Here is a 20760-nt window from a genome sequence, read left to right on the forward strand (position 1 = left end):
TGGACAGGGCGTCTGCCATGTAAGCAGGAGATCCCGGGTTCGAGTCCAGTCGGGCCACACGTTTTCATCTGTCCCCGTTGACGTATGTCAACGCATGTAATCAGCTAAGGGTGTCCTTTCATTGTAATTTGGTGTAGACGAGATCAATTCGTTTATTTCCCGTTGGCAGTGACATTCACCGGCCGCTATATGTTGTACCACTTGCAGTGTGGGTACTTCGGTTCCGTCACATTGGGAGCACCGAATAGCTGGCTGGACCTCAGTGTAGGCTGGCTTCGTTTACAACAAGCGCACAGGCGGAAAAGGGCAGAAAGGCAGCTGTGTCCCAGAAAAAGGAATTTGGGATGTCCGACAACGTCACCAGAGGCGCCAACGAGGCTGGCACATATGCGTCAGGCACTACGCTGGTAAAACACGTCGGAGGACGCCGCCACACCGTTGTCTTTAGCCAACAAAGAGAGCCCAAGCTCCAGCTGGAGCATGGTAAAGACCCACACTCCCTCCCGTCTCGGGAAGGTCTATGACGATGTTTGGTTTGTGGGGCCCTCAACTGCGCGGTCATCAGCGCCTGTACAAAGTCTCAATTTTTACACAGTCCAAAGATTAACTTAGTTCAATCTAGCAACTGTCACAAATAATGATGATGATGATGATGATGAAATGATGAGGAGAACACTAATACCCAGTCCCCGGGCAGAGAAAACCCCCAGCTCGCCTGGGGAAGGTGAAGGGCTCAGCGGGCGTTGGGAGATCTGCCCTTGGCTAAGAAAGGAACCCATGTCAGCTAACAAGCGGCGAGCCAATGTGTGTGGGACCAGAAGAGTTTATATCGTGTGAGGGATCTGCGACACTATGTAGTTGTTGACATAGCGCGTACGTTGCTGGGAGTCATGGGAGCGGAGGCGATATTCAACGAGTTCAAACCTTATTCTCTGCAACAGGCGTCTGCAGTTGAGAGCCATAGAGCGCCGCGATCAGTCATAAAATCGATACGAAGGCAGGCCTGTACCAATACATATAGCGCGTCATTTACGTACATCAAGTAAGCTCCGCGACGCCTCACTGTAGCTCGCCACCGATGCAAGTGCCGCAGGATTTCATCGGTACGAAATCGTCCGCATAGGTGGTGCAACAAAATTGTTGTCTACCTAGCGACCTCCTGATCAATTGTTGTCGTAGTCCACATGACAATGATTCTAGGGCAAAGACGTACAGTAGCGCCAACAGGGCCCAACCCCGTCATACCGAACACGTGATCAGGATCGATTGGGTGAGCCTATCATTATATGGCACCCTGAATGACACACCACGCAGGGGACGTATGATCACCTCGCCAACAGCTTCTGGGTATCCCATATGATGGAGACCAACCGTAAGAAAAGAATGATCGACCCATTCAAAGTCTAAGGGTGACAAAATTGCGGGCAAATGTTGAGCCCTGCGAGTGCAATGAGATCCATGTTGCAGCAAAACACTATCCGAATGTTAGTGATATGCTCCCCTAGCGACGCCTGAGCATAGGGCACGACATGATGGGCCGTCCTCTTAAGTCGCGCTGCCAAAACGCGTATAGAGACCATGTCGCTGTTTAACGGGGTCAACATGCGTTAGCCTCCGACGTGTAACGACTCTGAGCACTATGGGACTTAACATCTGAAGTCATCAGTCCCCTAAAACTTAGAACTACTTAAACTTAACTAACCTAAGGACATCACACACATCCATGCCCGAGGCATGATTCGGACTTGCGACCGTAGCGGTCACGCGGTTTCAGACTGAAGCGCCTAGAACCGCTCGGTCACAGAAGCGGGCGATGTGTGGACACCTATGCGGTTTGTGAATAGAGACAATGAGGCCCTCTAGAAAGTCATCAGGAACTCTCAACGGGGAGGGGGGGAGGGGGGGGGGACATCAGTTCTCCACAGATAACAGTAACTTGTTAACAGTTCCCACTCGGATAGCAATAAGGACTTCTATTACTGGTGCCTTCAATGATAATGTCGTGTCTTTTAGTATTGAGCAGAACGTGAGCTGAGATTCTTCTTCAATGAAGAATGTCTAGCACAATGGGCATGAAGGGCCGCATTAGGTGTCATGTTGTCTGCCATTGTCATCAGTTATTTTTCGAATTAAGCCCAATGACGTTGTTGCACGTCTGCTATAACGTGGCACATCGACAGATTTTCGAAAGCCGTATGGTCACAGGTGCGGGCTTGCACCACAGCCCTTGATGGCAGTTTTAATCTGCCAGGAAGTTTCGTATCAGCATACATTCTGCTGCAGAGTGAAAATTTCTTTCTAGAAACATCCCCGAGGCCGTGACTAAGCCACGTCTCCGCAATATCCTTTCATCCAGAAGTGCTAGTCCCTCAAGTTTCGCAGGAGAACTTCTGTGAAGTTTGAAAGTTAGGAGACGAGTTATTGGCGGTAGTATAGCTGTAAGGACGGGTTGTGAATCGTGCTTGGGTAGCTTAGTTGGCCACAATCGGCTCAGACCGTGATATCAGTCAGACGTGCTTTGTGCTGTGAGCAGCGCTCCGCAGGCGCGTTTCTGTTCGCATGTTAGCGCGCGGTCTTCCTTCAACTTCTGACCTGCAATGACGTCATCTCACTGTCGTGTGACTATAAAAATCACCTCTAAAGTGGAACATGTGCAACCTCGAGCGCAAGAAATGGAACAGTTCATATGACGAACTTCATTTTGCACGTCAAGATATCGTAGGAATTCACTTTTTCACCGTCACGAGCAGCGTCATTTTTATCAAACTGCGGACGGAAGGGGTTTGCGCTGATGTTTTGTGACGCTGCACCCAGGGACTGAGATTCATACAGCCTGATGGCCGTGTCGGAGCAGTATGTTTATGATGCAGCGTTCGGCCTCCACACAGTGTTTGTTTCCGAACTTCATTTTGAAGTACTGCAAGACGTGGTCGTAACTGCCTTTCAATGTTACAGAAGCGTTATCTGTCACGTCGCGGAGAAATGGCAGACCTTCGAGGCTTACCACATCTTAAATGGAGTGCGTCAGAGCAAACTTGAACTGACAAAGCACATGTCTTGTTGTAAATAGTCTTCATGGGTTTGCCGCTGGATCACCTTGTGCAAATTCGACAATATTTTTTCGGAGCAGCTGTCCGTCATCTTCAGGTGGCTGAACCTTGATGGTGGCTAGGTACGTACTTGTGTGTGATTTTAATTCTACCCTCCGTTCCAAAGATCAGCTGCCGCGTCATTTGCCTGCAAAGGGCTTGCCACGGTGGACGACTGTCTCCAACATGCGGAGATGTGGAAACACTTTCATGGTGGAAGGAACCAGACTGGCTGAGATTTGGCCTGTCGCTTTTTCTGACCGTGCAGAGTATGTCTGCACCATCACACTCGACTGCCAGTCGGTGTAACATGGTTGGGTGTTTGGAAGCTGCATGTGGCCCTTTTGGCGTCTCCTTACTGTCGGAAACTAACCAAGTTAACACGGGAATCACGTCACCGCTGCCGTGGCGCTTACACGTCTACGTCGTCGTGGTGAGTGCCCTGTGAAGCCTACCCTCCGGCAGGCCATATTTTCGAATGACTGAGATTCGGCAACTTGGAGAAGGCAGTCCCTGAACTTATATTCCAAGTATTGAGGGACTGCTCTACGATGCCCTTCCGGCCTGAACGATGTACAACTGTGAACTGCGTCAAGGCACAGATCACAGCACTCATGCGCCATCACCTTGAAGGGATGGTCGTGCAAGCTCGCACTTGTGACCATTAGGCTTTACACGGCCAAGTGCCCTACCATTTGAGCTACCCAAGCACGACTCGTGACCGTCCTTACATCATTATATTGTCCTCGTCCGATGGATTGGTCGCAAGGGGCTGGATGACAAGGCTTGTTTTGCGTGGCCTCCTCGTTCACCCGATCTGACGTTATACGATTTTTACGTTTGGGGAGTTAGTAAAGGATCATTTGTATGTGCCTCCGCTACCACTTGATCTACCCGTCTTCAGAAACAGGATTGAAGCAATTGTTGCAACATTTATTCCAGACACACTGATCAAAGTTTGGGATGAATTCGCCTATCGACTCGATGAATGCCGTGTGGCAAACGGTGTTCACTTCGGACACTTGTAAGAATAGCTATTTGAGTTGCTCTTTCATTTGGTATACCTTATTTATAAATGTAGGTTGAATGTAGTAAATGCTACAAAGGCTTAAAACCCCGATATACTCATTTAGAAACACCTGGCATAACAAAGTTCTATTGTGAAATATTTTCCGATGCTGGGTAACTCTCAAACTATGTATTTGCTTCATACGGGTCTATCTCTGGCTGCGAACGTCCTCTAGATGGAATGTTGTCCTATTAATCTGTACAGGAAACAACAGCGTTTCTTGTGGCATTCAACGTAACGGAGGATCTAACTAAAATAATTTAGTTATTGACAAAGATGTGTAAGGAACAGTCGTGCAAGGCCAGTGGTAAGGAAGTTTTTTCAGAGTATGTGTTACACTTTACAGGAACGTACAGTAATGCCAGTTATCGGTAATAGACATAGTACAACGTACAAAACAAAATCGTGCGAGAATGATTTTATTATGGTGGTGGAAGTATTATTGTGGGCTTCTACATGACTTGTGCAGTGTATACCAGTGAACGATGCTGTCTGAAATTCATTAGTCATTTCGCAACACTCACTGATGAAGGATGAGACACGACCTTCTCTGCGGAAGTCACAAGGAATCGGATTTGGATGAAGCATTCAGAAGACAGTCAAGGCAATGGTACGCTACTAATCCCATTGCTTTTTGGTTGGGACAGGAGTCAAGCAATGACTATGGAACTGCTGAACGCAAAATATCGATACAAGATCAAAACTATACAGCTGGAAGAGGGTCGTGAACTGAGGTCTTTGAGATAATGAAAAAACGATTGGAAAAGAATATTTGGTTTTTTAGTTGCACAAACGATTTACTTTATACTACCAACTTAATTTCAAAGCAACTGTTCAAAGTGACAACCGTTCGTTTCAAAGCAAACTTCACCGCAGCGCATAATATTTGTCCACACTCTCTCAAATGTTCCTGCTGTCTGTTGGACAATGAGACAAGCAGCTGGCATCCTACCGACCAGTTGCTCTTAGGTTTCATGTAATACCACAAGGGAAAAAAAAGTCCACATGAGTGAGAGGAAACTAACTACACGCCAGGCCATGGGACAGGACTACACCTTCCAGTCGAACAGCTGGATATTACCAGTAGCCCCTAACCATGGTTTTTTAATCGAACTTCGGTGTGCAAAACAGCTGTAAGTTACTAGCATGAAAGAGTGTAGAAAAGATTTGGAATTATGTTTAATCTGTTGGAAGTAACTAAGTGCTCTGAGTATCGATTAACGGATGAGTGTAGTCTGTGTAATTTGCTCTCCGTTATAAGAAAAACTAGTTTATCACGCACCTCAATATTATGACGTCATATTTCCTGAACTTCTTGTCGTACAATGATATAGGTACGTTCAGTAGTATATATGGATATTGACTGCAAAACGTGTTGCGAATAGATTTAGTAACAATGAAGTTTTCAAAGATAGGAATTCTACCTGTTTGATAACAACTGACCTAGGGTTCAACACTTACTAAGGGTGTCTTCATCAGAATGAAATGTTGAGGAATCGTAAAATTACATTGGGAGAAAGCAATGGTCAGAATTTAGAGCAGCTACGTTCAAGTCAAAAATAAAATAAAAGACCATCCTTTGCAAAGCTGGAGCATATTTTATTTTATTTTTGACTTGATCGTAGCTGCTCTAAATTCTGACCATTGCTTTCTCGCAATATAATTTTACGATTCCTCCAAATTTCATTCCGATGAAGGCACCCTTAGTACGTGTCGAAACCTGGGTGAATTGCACCAAACTGTTACTTGCAACCGGCTGGCTGTACAATTCCTGTTTGAAAATTGAATACGATTGCTGAGAAGCATCCCTGTTTAAAAGTGTAAAAAAGAAGTAATAAAGTAATATGTGTTCCGTGATGCTGACGTTTTACTGCATGAACAGTGAAAATGTAGTAATTCATAAACTTTTTTCCTTTCGTCATTTTCTGCTGGGTGTCAGCAAGAAAAAGTTTTGTAAACGATTCCAATTACGTGTAGAGTTTATTGGAAGTAGTTACGTACTCTCGTTTCAAGTACCAGATGAATGAAGTATGGGTAATGTGTGCGGCAACTGAAACTGAGAGACCTTTTTAGCGGTATGGTAATGTAAAGGAGAGGACAAAAATATGGAATACCAAAAAGACAACACATTACCGTACGCAATAAGCCCAGTGACGTTGTTGCCCGTCTGCTATAACGTGGCACATCGACAGATTATCGAAAGTTATATGGTCACAGGTGCGGGCTCGCACCACAGTCCCTTGATGGCAGTTTTAATCTGCCAGGAAGTTTCGTATCAGCATACATTCTGCTGCAGAGTGAAAATTTCTTTCCAGAAACATCCCCAAGGCCGTGGCTAAGCCATATCCTTTCATCCAGAAATGCTAGTCCCTTAAGTTTCGCAGGAGAACTTCTGTGAAGTTTGAAAGTTAGGAGACGAGTTTTTGGCGGTAGTATAGCTGTAAGGACGGGTTGTGAATCGTGCTTGGGTAGCTTAGTTGGCCACAATCGGCTCAGACCGTGATATCAGTCAGACGTGCTTTGTGCTGTGAGCAGCGCTCCGCAGGCGCGTCTCTGTTCGCATGTTAGCGCGCGGTCTTCCTTCAACTTCTGACCTGCAATGGCGTCATCTCACTGCCGTGTGACTATAAAAATCACATTTAAAGTGGAACATGTGCTACCTCGAGCGCAAGAAATGGAACAGTTCATATGACGAACTTCATTTTCCACTTCAAGATATCGTAGGAATTCACTTTTTCACCGTCACGAGCAGCGTCATTTTTATCAAACTGCGGACGGAAGGGGTTTGCGCTGATGTTTTGTGGCGCTGCACCCAGGGACTGAGATTCAAACAGCCTGATGACCGTGTCGGAGCAGTATGTTTATGATGCAGCGTTCAGCCTCCACACAGTGTATGTTTCCGAACTTCATTTTGAAGTACTGCAAGACGTGGTCGTAACTGACTTTCAATCCCACAGAAGTGCCATCTGTCACGTCGCGGAGAAATGGCGGACCTTCGAGGCTTACCACATCTTAAATGGAGTGCGACAGAGCAAACTTGAACTGACAAAGCACATGTCTTGGTGTAAATAGTCGTCACGGGTTTGCATTGTGCAAATTCGACAATATTTCTTCGGAGCATCTTCAGTAGTTCAGCCGTGCTGGTGGCTAGGTACGTACTTGTGTGTGATTTTAATTCTACCCTCCGCTCCAAAGATCAGCTGCCGCGTCGGTTGTCTGTGCAGAGCTTGCCACGATCGTCGACTGTCTCCAACTTGCGGCTCAAGTGGTTCAAATGGCTCTAAGCACTATGGGACTTAACATTTGAGCTCATCAGTCCCCTAGACTTAGAGCTACTTAAACCTAACTAAATTAAGGACATCACACACATTTATGCCAGAAGCAGGATTCGAACCTGCGACTGAAGCAGCAGCGCAGTTCCGGACTGTAACGTCTAGAACCGCATGGTCACATGGGGCCGCTCCAACCTGCGGACATGTCGAAACTCTTTCATGGTGACTGCTCTGGCTTCATACACTACACTACACAGTCTTTCAGTAGCTACGATCACTTTTATCTCTCACGCTCGCTGGTGGGAGGAACCCGACTGGCTGAGATTTGGCCTGTCGCTTTTTCCGACCATGTATGTCTGCACCATAACACTCGACTGTCAGACGGTTTAACATCGTTGGGCGTTTAGATGCTGCATGTGGTCCTTTTGGCGTCTCCTTACTGTCGGAAACTAACCAAGGTGACATGGTAATCACCTCACCGCTGCCGTGGCGCTTACACGTCTACGTCGTCGTGGTGAGTGCCCTGTGAAGCCTGCCCTCCGCCAGGCCATATTGGCGAATGACTGCGATGCGGCAATTTGGGGGAGGCAGTCCCAGAACTTATATTACCAAGTATTGAGGGACTTCTCTACGACGCCCATTCCGCCTGAAAGATGTACAACTGTGTACTGCGTCAAAGCACAGATCACAGCACTCATGCGCCATCACCTTGAAGGAATGGTCGTGCAAGCTCGCACTTGTGACCATTTGGCTTTACACTGCCAAGTGCTCTACCATTTGAGCTAGCCAACCACGACTCATGACCGTCCCTACAGCTTTACATTGTCCTCGTCCGCTGGGTTGGTCATAAGGGGCTGGATGACAAGGCTTGTTTCGCGTGGTCTCCACGTTCACCCGATCTGACGTTATACGATTTTTACCTTTGGGGAGTTCGTAAAGGATCATTTGTATATGCCTCCGCTACTAATTTATTTACCCGTCTTCAGAAACAGGATTGAAGCTGTTGTTGCAACTATTACTCCAGACACACTGTTCAAGGTTTGGGAAGAACTCGTCATAGACTCGATGAATGCCGTGTGGCAAACGGTGTTCACCTCGGACACTTGTAATAGCTATTTCAGTTGCTCTTTCATTTGTTTTATTATTTACGATTGTAGGTGGAATGTAATAAATGCTACAAAGTCCATTTGAAGCATTTGAACACTGTCACGATTGTCAACACACGCTTGTGTCCCCATTCTCACTGTGCTATGATGTGTCTCCGCTTTCTCTGATGCGGTATATATCTTCTACACGGTACCTCTTGAAACACCAAACACTTTTGGTCCCTTGGTTACGGAAATACCGACCATACGAGCACCAACTATTTACCCATGTTAGAATTCACTTATCGCCCGCATAATACACTCATAGGAACGCCGAACAGTGCTCTGAGCGAAACCGACACTTGAAACTATTGATGATATTGCCCGAGTGCCGTTCGTGATCAGATAAGGCAGCGCATCCTGTAGGCTTGATAGCTATGGCATTCATGGCCAATAAAATTCTTCTGGCTATGTTCTGACTGATTCTACACAACACCCTCATGAAGGCCACTTGCAACAGTGGCCGAAACGTTAGAGAAACATATGCATTCACAATGCGGTCATGTACGTATGGTTCAAATGGCTCTGAGCACTATGGGACTTAACGTCTGAGGTCATCAGTCCCCTAGACTTAGAACTACTTAAACCTAACTAATCTAAGGACATCACACACCCTTGTCCGAGGCAGGATTCGAACCTGCGACCGTAGAAGCAGCGCGGTTCCGGACTAAAGCGCCTAGAACTGCTCGGCCACAACGGCCAGGTCATGTACGTACAAGAATTTTATTGACAGTGAGAAAGGCTGCGGAAGCCCACGCTTACTTCTGTATTTATGTTCAAGTATGCATTTCTCGCTTTTTGTCCAACCTCTATGGATGTTGTTGAAGTGTTCTCGGATATTAATATCGAGATGATGGGATAAGTGCATCATTGTGCTGAAATCACACACTACGGGGGACATCAAGAGACACAGTGGACAATTGGCCTGTTGGCTTCTATCTTGCGGCCACGCGGGGTAGCCACTTGGTCTTGGATGCTTTGTCACGGTTCGCGCGACTCCCCCCGTCGGAGGTTCGCGTCCTCCCTCGGGCATGTGTGTGTGTTGTCCTTAGCGTAAGTTAGATTAAGTAGTATGTAACCTTAGGGACCGATGACCTCAGCAGTTTGGTCCCATTAGATCTTACCACAAATTTCCAAATTTCTGTCTTGGGTTCTTTGGCGGACGTTTGTCCGTTGATTTTTCTGACGTTTCGACAACTGGCGTGAGTGAGGTTGTGAAAGGGTCATCCACCATTGCTAGTTGGTTTGACTATGCAAACCACTCGTGCTGGTCAAACAATAGAAAAATCATTGATTGAACGTCAGCCGAAGAGCCAGAGACAGAAGCCAGCAGGCAAATTGTGAATAGTGATCACGTAAGACTATACAATTTTGTAAGGAAAACTGTCTCCAGGAACTGCGGCAACACTTCGGAAATTAACCCCGGGTAGTGTTACTATTCACACGGGGGAGCAACATATTGGTTATGTTAGTTGATCTTGTAGGACTGCTGTCCATAAGTTGCCTGATACTCTGGGATGAGCATGGCGTATGGATTTTCCGTCATTTCAGACATGATATGTCACTCCAATTGAAATGACAGTTACTGATAAAAGAGGCCACATTTGCGAAAAATACATATTGCAGGAAGTTCCGTGCTTTGGCACTACTCGGGACAATAAATTTCACAGATTACACATTACTCGTAAATTACCGCCCGTTGGTACTGGGCTGACGTTCGACAGAGGCCAAAATCTGTTACATCGGCTACCAGTTAGACAAATTTGGTGGCCAAGAGTTAACATGGGTTTACTATCACGCTCCTCAAATCACTGTCGCAGATTCTGACCTTATGACACTTACGGTTGGAAGATATCATCACCGTCGTGAAAGACATCAAGCACGGAGGTATGCTGGTGGTGCACAAGAATGTGGTTGTAGTCCATAGCTTTCATGGTACCTGCGTCCGTAACGCGGTGCATGTCTCAAGCTGCCGTTTGGATGGTTGACGACGTTTGACCAGGAGACACGTTCACTGGCCCTTCGTGCAGTCTGGATAGTCTCTTACCCACTGCAGTTGTAACTGACGTTGGTCGTCGGGTCAGCATGGAAACATGTCGGAGTCACCTGCTGTGGAACCTTATGTTCAGCATTGTGTGTTAGACTGTGGGCTCAGAAACACTTGTGACTGCACTATCATTATATTCTATCATCAGATTTGCGTAGATCGACTCCTGTCCTACATTACATAGCGGGCACGTCTTCGAACTCTGTGTTCTGTGATGAGGCATGTCCTCATGACACCTTTCCGCCTACTGGTGACTTCACCATCCTTCGACGTAGACAGCTGCACATGAATAGCTGAACAGCTACATCGTCTCGGAGATTCACAGGTGCCGGCCATAGCTATCTGCTAGGGGACTAAAGACCTCAGATGTTAAGTCCTATAGTGCCCAGAGCCGTATGTAGCTATCTACCCTATCCTCAAAGATGCTTGTATCAGTGGATTTGGGACCCGCACCACCATTAGAATGATTCCCCATTCTTCTCTGTCACCCCTACATCCTTTCCTTACCGTGCCCGCAACGACATCATGTAACATTCAGTCTCGTGGTGCGATGTGGTGAGAATATTTTACCTCATCATTGCGTGCTAACACTATTTCGCACAATACACACATCAAAAAAGTTTTGCATCACATCGGTCCCGAGTGTTCCGTAACCTGTACAGAAAATTGGATTAGAGATCAACATAAACATCATTTTCGACCTTCTTATTGCTCTTGAAAACCACACACTGCATGTTGTACCATCATACAGCGAGACTGTCAGAGGTGGTGGTCCAGGTTGCTGTACACACCGGTACCTCTAATACGCAGTAGCACATCCTCTTGCATTGATGTATACCTGTAGTCGTCGCGGCATACCATCCACAAGTTCATCAAGGCACTGTTGCTCCAGATTGTCCCACTCCTCAACGGCGTAGATCCCACAGAGTGGTTGGTGGGTTACGTCGTCCATAAACATCCCTTTTGAATCTATCCCAGGCATGTTCGTAGTATTCATGTCTGGAGAACATGCTGGCCACTCTAGTCGAGCGATGTCGTTATCATGAAGGAAGTAATTCACAAGATGTGCACGATGCAGGCGCGAATTGTCGTCCATGAAGACGAATGCCTCGCCAACATGCAGCCGATATGGTTGCACTATCGGTCGGAGGATGGCATTCACGTTTCGTACAGTCGTTACGGCGCCATCCATGGCCACCAGCGGCGTACGTCGGCTCACATAATGCCACTCCAAAACAGCAGGAACCTCCACCTTGCTACACTCTCTGGACAGTGTGTCTAAGCCGTTGGCCTGACTAGGTTGCACACTGATTGGTGAAAAGAACGTGATGCCAATCCTTAGCGGTCCGTTCGTCGTGATGTTGGGCCCATCTGTACATCTGTACCGCGCTGCATGTTGTCGTGGGTGAAAAGATGGACCTCGTCATGGACGTCGGGACTGAAGTTGCGCATCTTGCAGCCTACTGCGCACAGTTTGAGTTGTAACACAACGTCCTGTGGCTGCACGAAAGGCATTATTCATTATGGTGGCGTTGCTGTCTGGTTTCCTCAGAGTCATAATCCGTAGGTAGCGCTCATCCACTGCAGTAGTAGCCCTTGGCCACTGTGAACGAGGCATGTCATCGACAGTTCCTGTCTCTGTCTGTGTCTCCTCCATGTCCGAACAACATCGCTTCGGTTTATTCTGAGACGTCTGGACACCTCCCTTGTTGAGAGCCCTTCGTGGCACAAAGCAACAATGCGGACGCGATAGAACCGTGGTATTGACCGTCTAGGCATGGTTGAACTGCAGGCAACATGAGCCGTGTACCGCCTTGCCGATGGAATGACTGGAACTGATCGGCTGTAGGACCCCCTCCCGTTCAATAGGCGTTGCTCGTGCATGGTTGTTTACATCTTTGGGCTGGTTTAATGACATCTCTGAACTGTCAAAGGAACTGTGTCTCTGATACAGTAGCCACAGTCAACGTCTATCTTCAGGAGTTCTGTGAACCAGGGTGATAGAAAACTTTTTTTATGTGTGTATTATAATTTTCATTTAACCACTACAAATACCGTATGTTATTGTGGTGTCCGGAGAGCGAGGTGCCAAAGCATGAGAAGGCAGTCGCTGCAAGTCGCATCGACGGTTGAGCGACACCGGCTTAGTCACACCTGGAAGAGTTTCGCTGCGCCGCTGCATCTGTTCTTCTACTTACGACCGACCACATGACCCGATAATCAAGTAACACGACATTATCTTCTAGTAGGTCAGCTGTATGAACAATGTGTTTGGTAGAGCCGGCCGGTGTGGCCGAGCGGTTCTAGGCGCTACAGTCTGGAACCGCGCGACCGCTACGGTCACAGGTTAGAATCCTGCCTCGGGCATGGATGTGTGTGATGTCCTTAGGTTACTTAGGTTTAAGTAGTTCTATGTTCTAGGGGACTGATGACCTCAGCAGTTAAGTCCCATAGTGCTCAGAGCCATTTGTTTGTTTGGTAGAACTCTACGTGAGAGATATTTTTAAATGTATTCTGAGTGAGAGACTTGTAAAGTGTCTGTGATAGGTTAATCTTCAGAGTCAGTTGTAAATACTTGTGACATGCCTGTAGAAATTTTCAGAGCCATATGATGTGGAACGAGCAAGTGAGAATTGTGGTAATGACGGCGAATGGTCGACTTCGGTTTAATGGGAGAATTTTAGGAAAGAGTGGTTCACCTGTAATCAGATCGCATAAAGGGCGCTGGTGCGACCTATTCTTGAGTACTGCTTGAGTGTTTGGGACTAATAAGATGTCGGATTGAAGGAACACATCGAAGCAATTCAGAGGCGGGCTGCTAGATTTGTTACCGGTTCGTTCGAACAACACGCAAGTGTTACGGAGATGCTACGCGAACTAAAATGGGAATCGCTGGACGGAAGGCAACGATCTTTCCGAGAAACACTACTCAGAAAATTTAGAGAACCGGCATTTGAAGATGACAGGCGAAGGGTTCTACTGCCGTCAACAAACACTGTGAGTAAGGATCACTAAGATTAGGTACGAGAAATTAGCAGTCATATGCAGGCGTATAGACAGTCGTTTTTCCCTCGATCTATATGCAAGTGGAACAGTAAGGGACTTGGCAAGTAGTGGTACAGGGTACCATCCGCCACACACCGTACGATAGCTTGCAGAATATCTATGTATCTGTAGATATAGTTGTAGAAATGGATTATACAAAGATAAGTAGTTTGTCTTATTTTTGTTATTATAAAGTGGACTAATAATTTATGTATTACAATGTCTAAGCAGTCTCCTCCTGGAACAAAGTAGCCACTGAACTGAGCAGCGTATTTTTGTCCGGTACAGCAGTTACCTTCCTAATCAAAGGTTCAAATAAATATTTTGGGTAACGTTTTCTCTAATTAACACTTTCAATAACTCAGACTGAGACTAACATCAGTTACTCCAAATTAGTGAGGTTTCACTGCATTTCTGCTACAGGAAGCACTTTGTATCTGACTGATCGGAGTCGCTCTACAACACCCCGTCAGAAAGCAGTTCAGCTACGGTAAACTGGACTTGTGCAGGAAGCAGCTCCCTGCATCTAGATGCATTACCTTGTGTGTGTAAGGAGCCTAAAAATCATCCACGTCGACACTTCAACACTGTCTGTACAAGAACAACAGTTAATTTGTATTTCAGTCCCCGTGAATGTTTTTTTTTTAAAAATAAATTTGCTTTGTAGCAGTAGTTTACTGTAATCTAGACGTTTTTCCTACTACATAGTTCCAAGGATAATACCCTGTTCCTATATCCTTATTGTATTCAATTACTGAATGAGGATACTGATGTAACTGAGCATGGGCAAAGCATCTTTTGCCTGCAATTTTCTTAAATCACTTTAAATGCATCGACATCTATACTTCGCAAGCCACTTTATGGTACGTGTCAACACTGTGTACCACTGTCACTTCCCCTTTTCTGTTACAATCGCGAATGGTCTGTGGGAGGAACGATTGTTGCTAAATCTAACTTGCTAAATCCAAGTATAACCTCATCTTGTTTTCACGATATATACGTAGGATGAAACAATGTGTTGGTTGACTCTTCTAGGAATTTATACTCGTAGAATATCATGGTAATGCACCACTCATCACGTGTAACACTGGCCACTGGAGTTCGATGATAATCAGTGAGATGCTTTCCTGCTTACTACATGAACCCGGAAAGAAATGCGCTGTTCTTCCTTGAATCTCCTGTATTTCCTCCATGAGTCCTGTCTGGGACGGATCCCAGACAGACGAGCAAATTTATACTGTTGATGGAACGGTATTTTTGTTATCTATCTCCTTTGTGGGTGTACTACACTTCCTTAAGGTTCGCCCACGACTGGTTTTATGGGTTGGTTCCACTTTAAATCGCTATGTACCCATGCTCTTAGATATTAAACGGTTGTGGTTTAGAGCTGTAAACCACTGTAGGCTACTGCAGACTTTTAAAACTATGCATAGTCTGCGGCCGTTTTGCTACTAGCTTTGGTCAGTTAAGGTGATACCCGCGTTACCTGTTCATTAGGCACGATCAGTAACTATCCTGGGTTTCCTCACAACGAACGCTTTCTTTACATACGGGGTCAGTGTCTTTCTAGATTTCTCTAAAAACTGGAACTGGTGAACCGTCTAGAAACAGAGTGAGGATATATAATGAGCCGCGTAACCTATGGAACGTTTATGTCCTATATAGTTATTCTCCTGTCTGCTACATCAAAGTAAACAGGATTTACAGCAAAGTTAAAATTGTCAGAATTTAATTCAGGTTTTATTCGTAAATGTCTGATTTGTAACATGAAACTGAGGGATGTTGCAGTAAAAATAAAGGAAACAGTACAGATTAATCACATAGCGCTAGAAAACGCAATTTCCTCAACGAAAAGATAAACCAAAAGAAACCACAATACAAAAAATGTCAAACATCGCTTCAATACTTTGTCAACTTATATCAAACATGTTTCTGTTATTCGTGAACAACTTTCCCATATTTTATGAATAATAACCGGATACTCCGGCCTTTGATCATGACGAAGAACGTTCAATTGAGTAGAAAATAACAGCAATAGGTATATTTTTGTTACTTATAAAACGCAGTTTATATTTTGTACTTATATAAAATACATAATGGACTAACACCAAATGATGTGCGATTCTACTAGGGTTGACTGAAAAGTAATGCCTCCATCTTCGTAACTCTTCAACAGTTGGCAGCACTGGTACATGGCAGGTACTGACTTGTTCCGTAGCCTCTTCTCTACGGCTCCAGTTGGCGGGCAGCCTTAGCATTGAACGATTATGTTGTTACAGTGTAAAGTACGGAACCCTGCGCAGACGGTCGGTCAATGCGATTTAAGCAACATGCAGTCATTGAATTCTTGCCAGCAGAAGGTGTCACCCCAAAGGAGATTCATCAGAGAATGAAAGGAGTTATGGTGATTGTGTTCGTGTGAGTACTATGCGTCGCTGGGCAATTAAGTTTAAAGACGTTGAGGTGGGAACGTCTGACGTGCGTGACAAACAAAGAGTTGGACGTCCTGTGACAGCAACGACCGAGTTTCACAAGCAACATGTTGACAGATTGATTCATGATGACCGTCAGATCACTCAGAGAGAAGTTGCAAGCACAATCAACATTTCACAAGAACGTATGGGTCACATTATTGCTTTGCTTGGCTATCGGAAGATCAGTGCACCTTGGGTACCCCGGATGCTGACTCCTGAAATGAAAGCGCACAGACCTGAAATTTGCCAGGAACTCCTCTCGTGTTAGGCGAATGAAGGTGACGCCTTTTTCCATTTAATTGTGAAAGGAGACGAAACATGGGTACACTATTACGACCCGAAGAAAGAAAGAGAAATATTTTCCTCCAAAATGACAATGCCAAACCACACATTTCACGTGCCACCACAGCTGAACTTCAGAAACAGAGTCTCACCACCGTACGTCATCCTCCATACAGTCCAGATTTAGCACCGTCTGACTTCCATCTGTTCCCGATAATGAAGAATGATCTGCGAGGACAGTATTATGCTTCTGATGAAGACATCGAGACAACTGTGAGACTGTGGTTGGGGAAACAGAGTGTCGACCTCTTCCGTGACGGCTTCAGAAAACTTGTTCATTGTTGGCAGGAATGTATCCAACTGGCAGGTGATTATGTTGAAAAGTGAATATTGGTAATTAATGATCGCATTCTAAGGATTTTTTCAGCGTTTGATTTATTAAAATATTCCCATCCAAACCCAGTTAACGAATGTGGAAGCATTACTTTTCATTCAACCCTCTTAATTATGTGCAAACAAACAACCGAACAAATAAAAGAAACGAATAGAAGTGGTCGGCTGCCAGTTCCTCACTTACACATTTATTTGCTCTTCTTTCCCTACCAATGCACTCTGTACTATCAGTCATCCTATCATTTACTACGTCATTTACGTGGTGTAACAAAAACTAACGAGTCGTAGTTTTGGTTGAGCGCAACTCTAGTGTGAGTGCTTCCAATGCTCATTCTGCATTCGTATAATGATTCTATAACTGTTCTTTCTGCCTGTTTATGCGCAGTACATTAAATTTTATTACGTTAAAGATCAACTGTCACTCCCTATATCGTTCCTCTACAGCCATAGTCACTGAAAGCTTGTTCGAGTAACAATAGATCTTCAGCGTGAAGACCGTTTGAATAACCACGAGCATTTTTTTTAAAAAAACTAAACGATTAACAAATTGCTTCTGACACAAGCGAGGAAAAAAAATATTTATGTTTTCCATATCGTGTGGTTGTACTGAACCCGCCGGAGTTGGCTTGGTGTGCAGTATTACGGCGATTATATCTTTTCTTAACGCTTGTGAACGAAAATTGATAGAAGAAAATATTTAAATCTGTTTTCAGTTCAAGTCAATACAATCTTTACAGATAAGCGTTAATGTGATGTGACGCGATTACAGTGTCCTGTGTGAGAACTCCAGCGATAACTGTACAGTTGCTTCAGTACAGGTGTTCTACCAAACTGCAAGTCGAAGCGATTTACTTAGCGTAGACTTACAATTCTATTACAGGCAGGAATATTTCGTATCCTACGCACGTTCTCATATTACGTGATTTATGATGCAATAACCACTGGACTAAAATATGATTTTCATCAGTATATGACCGGAGGTCGTATTACGATTATTCAGTTCTTTGGTAAACCGCCTTTGTAAGCCTCTGAAATCGTTTTTATATTAGTAGGGATCTGGATCAGTAATTAAATTCCTAATCATCCCACCATAGAAGAACTACTGTAATATTAGATGTAAGTTATACGTGCTCACCAAGACAGTTTGGTTTACTTCGGAAACAATGCGTTGTTCCCGATCTTATCACTATCGAAATTGTTCATCAAGGAACTCAGGCAACTGAGTAGCAAAGTGTGCTGGAACTCCTTCCTGCTGTACTTACACACTTGGTCCATGATTCCCTTGTCTTTGAGCTGAGGTATCAACCAAATTTACATCGTGCCCCAACGAGAATTTCCACCCACGCTCCCCTCAAAAAACTGTAGTCTTAACCGGCATTGTGATGTCATCCTCGTTCATACCGTAACATGACCAGCATTACTTTCCAACCCTTGCACACCATGGGGATCGTTGTTAAAGGAGAAAACCACATTCTTCCTGTTTGAAATGCGACGTATTGCACATTAGTTGGTAAATAGCACTCTTGAGCGAGACACGACAAAAGGAAATCGTGCAACTCACTGCTCCACGTCGTTGTTAGATAACTCGTTCAAAACATGTCTAAATCCATTCATTCTCATTTTTTTATGTGATCATGCACTGTACTTTAGATTCAGTTGTTCTTTAGTGAGTGTATTTTATTGGTGAATGTTCAACTGATTCTCTTTTTCTTACCTCCACTACGCTGTATACATTTCACACTGACTGAAAAAAGTACGTTTCTCAGAATCAATCACGCCTGCTTTACTGTCTGAGGCTCTGCCAAAGCGACCTCTAAAATAACTCATTGTCTGTGTCATTGTTTGTCCTGTCTGTGAAAGTTCGTGCAGCTTCAGACACATCTCTAATCACCCCTAAACACTGTTTACAGAGTCAGATCACATCAGCCAACGCACAGCTAGAACAAGGCGATTCTGAAACAAAACAATGCAATACTGACAACGGTGTTTTTCGTCAGCTTCAAAGCAGGGATCCCAATAAAACAACTGCACGGCGCTTATAAAGTCGTAAAACATTTTTAGAAAATTGGTACAGATAAATGATCAAGAATGACGTAACAAATGGCGCGGAATATCAAAGGCAGGCTCTCAAATTTTCTTTTACAGCGTGTAAAATGGTTACCTGTGTCCATCACACGGCACACATCTCATCGGTAGGCCACATCCGACCCAGCATATCAAGTGTGGTGGTAAGAACTGCTGCTGTGATGAGATATGGAGTCTTCAAGGTTCATAATAGAGGTGGAACATAAATGCCATGCTTGATGTAGCCCAAAAAAAAAAACCGCAAGGCGTCAAGACTGGTGGCCGCTGGAGTAGCGTCAGGTCAGCGGCCGCTACTGTGGTCGGCATCGTCCGTGCCGGTGGGTGCCTAACCTGCCGGCACCATGTTAAAGAAAACCTCAGCGTTTGTCTCTCACTTTATGTCATGTTTAAACTGTTCCATTGACTTTATACGAGGGGTGTTCAACAAGCAATGCAACATATCTTTTTCTCGGCCACTTTAGGCTGAAATAATGCAGAATTCGTTGTGAGACATCGTGGCTCCCATAATCTCATGAAGTTAAGATAGGTTGTGGCTCTGTACGTAGCCTTCAAAATACGCTGTGTAACAGAGGTAAGTTCCAAGCAGAGAACTGTCATTGTATTTATTTTGCAGGATTCCAAGCAGAGAACTGTCATTGTATTTATTTTGTAGGCTCCCATAATCTCATGAAGCTAAGATAGGTTGTGGCTCTGTACGTAGCCTTCAAAATACGCTGTGTAACAGAGGTAAGTTCCAAGCAGAGAACTGTCATTGTATTTCTTTTGTAGGGAAATCAGAGCAACGCTGATATTTATATGTGCTTGCAGAATGTCTACGAAGATCTGGCATTGGACAAAAGCACGGTGAGTTGTCGGCCAATGTGTGCAAACTTATATATATAGTTATATAAATATACATATAATTAAACAAATTGATTGTACTCTATTGACATATTTGCAGGAAATAAATTGTTTTATCACGTTTAATTGACATATACCGTAAATTGTGGGCCAGTGGTGTCGTGAACTTACGTGGTGTCCTTGGTTATATTCATCTCCTTCCGCTATAAGTATTTATCTGTTGACCGTGCGTATAACAGTTCTTAATCGGGCTTCTTCTTCCGATGCCGGCCGCTTATGGACTTGACATTGAGATGGTGCACGGAAGAAAAGAAAACTTTCGTGGTTTTACACAAAAAGGGAATTTTTAGACTTAATATTTTCATAGGATGATTATTCAGACAACACATTGATCCACAAGAAAAAAAGTCTTCTCCCCACGAGAACTAAAGACAGAGTCTCTCTATTAATTGACAAAAAAATTGAATCAGGTTTCTCTTATTTGTTACCGCCTTCCGTCATAGTAAAATAAATCTTTTGCTGGCGCTTCAGAGGTCGCGCTAATGTTTTTGTCAGTGCTTCTCTTACGGACCAATACACGAGGCGTATGTCATCGCAACAAGGTTGCGCAACCCTATCCGAGCTCCCGCGTGCCTGCCTGCGGCACACAGTTGTGACTCCTACAACGTTGGAACGTTACAGTCACTCTCATTTGATGTGACTGGCGGATTACAATCAAACATCTCGCTGCTCAGCTGGATGTCTCTGCTGTAGGGATGGCATACTCGTCCTCCAGCTGGGGTACTGAATGGTGTGTGGCCGCTGCAATTATCGCCGCCTAATAGAAGACCATAAAGAACAACACCTGTGCGAAATTACTTGCTCATTACAAGGGGGATCGTCACAGTTTTTCGTCGAATATCGTCACAGGCGAAGACACATGGATCCATCGCTAAGAACCGGAAACAAAACTGCAACCCATGGAGTGGCGCCACATCACCTCTCCTACGAAAAAAAACTTCAAAGCTGCACCCTCAGCC

The sequence above is a fragment of the Schistocerca gregaria genome, chromosome 4 (genome assembly GCF_023897955.1).
Source record: "Schistocerca gregaria isolate iqSchGreg1 chromosome 4, iqSchGreg1.2, whole genome shotgun sequence".
NCBI lineage: Eukaryota > Metazoa > Arthropoda > Insecta > Orthoptera > Acrididae > Schistocerca > Schistocerca gregaria.